Source organism: Trichosurus vulpecula, chromosome 4 (genome assembly GCF_011100635.1).
Source record: "Trichosurus vulpecula isolate mTriVul1 chromosome 4, mTriVul1.pri, whole genome shotgun sequence".
NCBI lineage: Eukaryota > Metazoa > Chordata > Mammalia > Diprotodontia > Phalangeridae > Trichosurus > Trichosurus vulpecula.
In genome coordinates this window covers 175,027,446-175,034,403 of record NC_050576.1, presented here as the reverse complement: position 1 = coordinate 175,034,403, position 6,958 = coordinate 175,027,446, and positions in this window count along the sequence as shown.

Genomic DNA, 6,958 nt, shown 5'->3' with positions numbered 1-6,958 from the left:
ACTTAGGGGTTATTAACCATTTATTTTTAAAATCGAATGGTATTTTTTCCCCAGTTACATATAAAGAAAAATTTTTAGCATTCAATTTTACAAGATTTTGAGTTCCCTCCCTCCCCTCTCCGTTTCTGAAAATGGTAGGCAGTCTGATACAGTTTATACATGGGCTAGCATGTAAAACATATTTCCATCTTCATCACAGTTGTAGAAGAAGAAACAGATCAAAAGGAAATAAAACCATGAGAAAGAATAAAGTAAGTGAAAACACATGCTTTGATCTGCATTCTGAGTCCATCAGTTCTCTATTTGGATATGGACAGCATTTTCCTTCATGGTGAGTCCTTTGTACTTGTCTTGGATCATCGTGTTGCTGTGAAGAATTGAGTCATTCATAGCTGATCATGACACACTGTTACTGATACTGTGTGCAATGTTTTCCTCGTTCTGCTTATTCCACTTTGCTTCAGTTTGTACATGTCTTTCCAGGTTTTTTTCTGAAATCTGCCTATTCATTGTTTCTTATAGCACAACAGTGTTCCATTACATTCATATACCACAACTTGTTTGACCATTCCCCAATTGATGGGCATCCCCTCAATTTCCAATTTTTGCCACCATGAAATGGGCTGCTACAAATATTTTTGCATGTGTAGGTCCTTTCCCCCTTTTTATGATCTCTTTGGGATACAGACCTGGTAGTGATATTGCTGGATCAAAGGGTAAGCACAGTTCTATAGCCCTTTGGGCATAGTTCCAAATTGTTCTCCAGAGTTGTTGAATCAGTTCACACTTCCATCTACAGTGGATTAGTGTCCAAATTTTCTTACATCTTTTCCAACATTTATCATTTTCCTTTTTTGTCATATTAGCCAATCTGATGGTGTGAGGTGGTATTTCAGAGTTGTTTTAATTTGCATTTCTCTAATCAAAAGTGATTTAGAGCACTTCCTCACATGCCTATAGATATCTTTTATTTCTTCATCTGAAAACTACCTTTTCATATCCTTTGACCATTTATCAATTGGAGAATGGCTTGTATTCTCATACATTTGACTCGATTCTCTATATATTTGAGAAATGAGGCCTTTATCAGAGACACTTGCTATAAAGGTTGTTTCTCACCTTTCTGCTTTCCTTCTAATCTTGGTCGAATTGATTTTGCTTGTACAAAAGCTTTTAAATTTAATATGATCAAAATTATCTATTCTACATTTTGAAATGTTCCGTATCTCTTGTTTGGTCATGAATTCTTCCCCTCCCCATAGATCTGACAGGTAGGCTATTCCTTGCCCCTCTAGTTTGATTGCTTCATTGTCTATAGTACCTTTTAGCAAGATGTAGTTTCCTTCCTTATCTCTTTTAATTAGGTCTACTTTTGCTTTTACTTTGTCTAAGATCAAGATTGCTACCTCTGCTTTTTTTTTTACTTGAATTGCAGCACAATAGATTCTGCTCCAGCCTCTTACCTTTACTCTGTGTATGTCTCTCTGCTTCAAGTGTGTTTCCTGTAAACAACATATTGTAGAATTTTGGTTTTTGATCTACTCTGGTATCCATTTCTGTTTTATGGGAGAGTTCATCCCATTCACACTCACAGTTATGACTGCCTGTGTATTTCCCTCCATTCTATTCTTCCTCCTGTTTGTCCTCTCTTTCCTTTCACCCCTTCCCACCTTACCAGCGTTTTGCTTCTATCACTTCCCCTGATCTGCCCTCCTTTATGTCAGGCTCCCCCCACTTTACTTAATCTCCTTCCCCCCTTCTTCCCTGTGGGGTCAGGTAGATTTCTATATTCAACTGATTGTGTATATTATTCCCTCTTTAAGTCAATATTGATGACAGTAAGGTTCAAGTGATGCCCATTGCCACCCTCCCATCTTCCCCTCCACTGTAAAAGGTCTTTCTCAACTCTTCATGTGAGATAATTTGCTGCATTCTATCTCTTCCTTCCTTCTGCACCCTTCATACTCCTCTTTCTCATCTCTTAATTTTTTGTCATTCCCTCAAATTTACCTTATACCCATATCGTCTGTCTATGTATATTCCTTCTATCTACACTGTTAGTGATACAATTTTTAAGAGTTACTAGTATCATCTTTCTATGTAGGGATATAAACAGTTTGGATCTATTGAATCCCTTATATTTTCTTTTCCCTTTTTACCTACTTATGCTTCTCTTGGGTCCTGATATTGGAGGTCAAATTTTTGGTATAGTTCTGGTCTTCTCTTTATGGAGGCTTGAAATCCTTCTATTTGATGACCATTTTTTCCCTTGATGTATTATGCTTAATTTTGTTGGGTAAGGGATTCTTGGTTATAGTCCTAGCTCCTTTGTCCTCTGGAACATCATGTTCCATGACTTCCAATCCTTAATGCTGCAGCTGCCAGGCCCTGTGTGATCCTGATTGTCACTCCCTGATATTTGAATTGTTTCTTTCTGGCCGCTTGTAGTATTTTTTCCTTGACCTGATAGGTCTGAAATTTGGCTATAATGTTTTTGGGGTTTTTTATTTTGGAATCTCTTTCCTGACATTATTGGTGGGTTCTTTCAATTTCTATTTTGCCCTGTGGCTCTAGAATATCAGGGCAATTCTCCTTGATAATTTCTTGAAAGATGATATCTAGGCTTTTTTTTTGATTATGGTTTTCAGGTAGTCCAATTATTCTGACATTGTCTCTCCTGGATCTATTTTTCAGGTGAGTTGTTTTTCCCATGAGGTATTTTACATTTTCTTCTATTTTTTCATTCTTTTGAATTTGTTTGATCAATTCATGATGTCTCATACAGTCATTAGGTTCCATTTGCCCAATTCCAACTTTTAAGGTATTGTTTTCCTCAATTATTTTTTGTACTTTCTTTTTCATTTGGCCAGTTGTACTCTTTAAGGAGCTGTTTTCTTCATTGGATTTTCATTCCTCCTTTTCCATTTGGCCAATTCTACTTTTTAAACAGTTTTCCAGACTGTCGACTCTTTTTTCATAATTCTCTTGCATCACTCTCATTTCTTTTGCCAATTTTTCTTTTGTCTCTCATATGATTTTTAAGCTCCTTTTTGAGTTCTTCCATGAGATCTTTTTGGGCTTGAGACCACTTCCCATTTTTCTTTGGGGTTTTGCCCACAGGTGTTTTGACATTGTTATCCTCTTCTGAGTTTATGTCTTGGTCTTCCCTGTCACCATAATAACTTTCTATGTTTAGATTCTTTTTTTTGTTGTTTTCTGCTCATCCTTTTTTTGTTTGTTTGTTTGTTTTCCTTTCTTTTAAACTTGAGCTTCTCTCCCAGGTTGGCAGGGGTACTGTCTTCAGCTTCTTGTGCTAATGGGCTGCAGGCCCTGGCTGTTCACCTGTTGATGCACTGATGTTACCCTGAGGCCCATGGAGGATCCTTGAGTTTGATGCTGAGCTGAGGGCATGGGATGGGGATTGGCTAGTGCTGGAGGAGGCTTTAGGGGTCTGACAGCTTACTTTGTGTTGAGCTAGGGTTCTAGGGGTAGTGTCTGGTGTGTGCTGGGGCTCAGTGGGGTATTTCTGCATTTCCCTGTGGCTACATTGAAGCATCTGGCCACTGGAGGCTGCCTGTTTGTCTAGGCTACACTGAAGCACATGGTAGTTCTCAGAGCTAGAGTCGGCCAGTTCCTTTGGCTATGCTAAGGCACGTGGGGGAGGGGAGAGGAGTGGTCCTGGTGTTGGTGTTTGCCTTTTCCACCACACTGGGGCTCAGGAAGTCCCGCTGGTTTGCTGAGGTAGGGCTTGCTGCTGGATTTCTGGGATGCTTCCAGTCCTGGGCTGTGTTCTCCTTTCACCTAAGTGAGACAGACTTTTTTTGCTGATCTTCCAAGTTTCTTGGGCAAAAAGATTGTTTTACCCCATCATTTTGCTGGTTCTATTGTTCCAGGATTTGATTTGGGGCTCTATTTTATGGTTGTTCAGAGGCGAGTATGGGACAGTTGGAGCAGTTTACTGCTTACTCTGCCATCTTGGCTCTGTGACTTGGTTTTAAGGGAATTGTGGGAACTGAGTGAACTATCATGACTCTATCTTGTGACTCAATTTTGGATCTAGCTCAGTTCCCTTTTTCTTCAATTACGGGAACCGTGAGAAAACTTTATTGCATTGTTTGAACCTAGCTCTGTGTGGCTGGGAAGCTGGACCACCTCTACCTGTTGCTTAGAGACCCTTAACTAAGGATCTAGGTCATGCTGACCAGAAACCCGGTCAGATCCAAAGACTGATGCAAGGAGTTTTCTTACAATTTTACATCTCAAGCAACTCATATGTCTTATCTGAAAACTGGCCCCATACTGGTCAATCAGTTACTGTTTCCCTGTTTGTTTCCTCAGTCATCTCAATCAATCTATCTCTCACAGTTTCACAAATGAAAAGGAGTTAACTACTTTTAAAGAGAGCCTAAGATGACTCTGTGAACTTTCTCATAGCCAAAATATTGTAGAGTTTTATCACTGATTTCACTTGTTGACAAAATTTTATACACACACACACACACACACACACACATGCACACGCACACACACACATTCAGCAATTTTAATATTGATTTACTATGTAGAAAAACAATTGCAATTACTGTTGGGAAAAGAGATTTCTCAAGTTCATTAAATACATATTTAATGAACTAAAATGAAGGCTCAATTAACTAATTAATTTGAAAGATTACAATTTTATTAATGTGGAAGAAACTATTCAATCATATCTTGGATTGCTTTAGCAATTGGGATGATAAAATTAAATGTAGAAATAAGTCAAGTGGAAAGCTGAGGAACAACCTGCAGTTGGGTATAGTCAAACCCCAATAATATTTATTACATAAGTACATACAACATAGATACCAAATAGAATGTAAAGAGGAGGATGGTAATAGCAGCTAAGGGCAGAACCAAGAAAGACCACATGTGCAAGGTGATGCTTGATCTGTATCTTGAAAAAATCTAGGAATTTTAACAGTTAATGGTGAGATGCAAATACATTCCAGGGTTGGGGGACAACCAGTACAAAGCACAGAGATGAGATGTGTAAGAGGAATAGTAAGACAGACTTAATGGATGGTGTCACACGTGAAATTGAGTAGTGTGTACTAAAGATGCAAAGTCAGGTTGGGTAGCTAGCACACCTGAGTATTGGAAGCATACTAAACCTGGATTAGTGGAAGAATGGTGGTACCCTCAACAATAATAGGGAAGTTCAGAAGAAAATATATTTGAAGAGAAAGATAATGAGTTCTGTTTTAGACACACTGAATTTCATCTTCCTCTGGAACATCCAGTTGGTAGGCATTTGGCAAAGTCGAACAAGATCACAGGAGAACGAAACAGATCTGGGAGTAATTGTCATATAGATAATAATGAAACCCATGAGAACTCACAAAGTCATCAAGTCAGAATATGAGAGAAAGGGGTCCAAAACAGAACTTTGGGGTACAACCACAGTTAGGAGGCATGATATGGATGATCCAGTAAAGGAGACTGAGAAGTCAGATGCATGGTAGAAGAGCTAAGAAATAATGTGAAAGAAAGAGAGAAAGAAAGAAAGAAAGAAAGAGAGAGAGAGAGAGAAAAAGAAAGGAAGAAAGGAAGGAAGAAAGGAAGGAAGGAGGGAAGGAAGGAAGGAAGGAAGGAAGAAAGGAAGGAAGGAAGGAAGGAAGGATAGGACAAGAGCTACAATGAGTGGTAGGAGGGGTAGTAACGAAGAATTTAAGAAAAAAGAACAGTTGCTGTGGGGAATGGAATAGAGAATCAATTTGGGAGAAAGCTCATCTTGCTATAGCAAGGACCCAGCTGAGATCTGAAAATACAAATTTATGGTGTACCTCTGCAGCACAATACTGTGACTTCCAACAGTTTTCTTCAGCATCATGGGAGAAGGAGCAGGGAAGGCAGATGGTGGGAATAATCCCAGGCTGGAATTTGGCAGGGCATAAGTAGAAATAGGATGAGGAAATGAAGGATTGGAGAGTAGAGGCATAGCATTCTGTTGGTAACCAAAAATTCATCTAATCAGTTTATATGTCTTTCCTCACTTCTTTGAATTCTACATAATTTATTGATTTTTTTAATGGTGCAGCAATGTCATTACATCCGTGTTTAGCTATATTTTGTTTAGCCTCTACCCAGGCAATGGATACACACTTTGGAAAACCTATCTTTTAAATACCAATATTCTCTCCGTAGGAGAGGTAGCATGGTGAGGTACAAAAAGTATTGGACTTGGGATCACGAAGACCTAGGTTCAAAGCTTGCCTGATATTACCAGATATGTGACCCTGGGAAAATCACTTAACCTCTTAAGTCTCAACTTCCTCATCTGTAAAATAGAGGGGATTGGACTCAATGACCTCCAATATTCCTTTTGGCTATAAATCTATATGCCCTGGGTTCAAATTACAACTTTAACATTTACTAATTGTGTGATTCTGAAAGTCATGCAGGTGAAATGACCAAAATCAGAGCTTTTTTATATTCTCTCTGAAATACCACACATCTGGATGAATAAAATATTCCACGGAGCAGTGGAAAGATGAATGGACGGTGCACTTAGGTTGTAGAATATTACGAATGGTTATTTGCACTAAAGAATTCAATGAAATTCAATTATGTTCAGTAAACCTTTATTAAGCAATTTAATTAAGGAACTCTATTAAGCCAGGCGCTCTGATACATACTGGGGGGAAAAGACAAAAAAAGAAAATAGTCTCTATCTTCGGGGAGTTTATATTCAATTTAATTTAATTTAATCTTATTCAAGAAGCATTTATTAAGTGTCTCCAGTTTACCAGGCACTATGCTTGGTGGAGATCTAAAGGCAAGACATAAATCATTCCTTGCCCTCAAGGAGCTTACAGTGGGGGAGGGGAAAGGAAAGAAGGAGGGAAGGAGCCAATATGCAGAAGAAAATTAAATAGAAAATAATTTCTATGGAGAGTTTCTTAGCAATCAGGAGAAATCA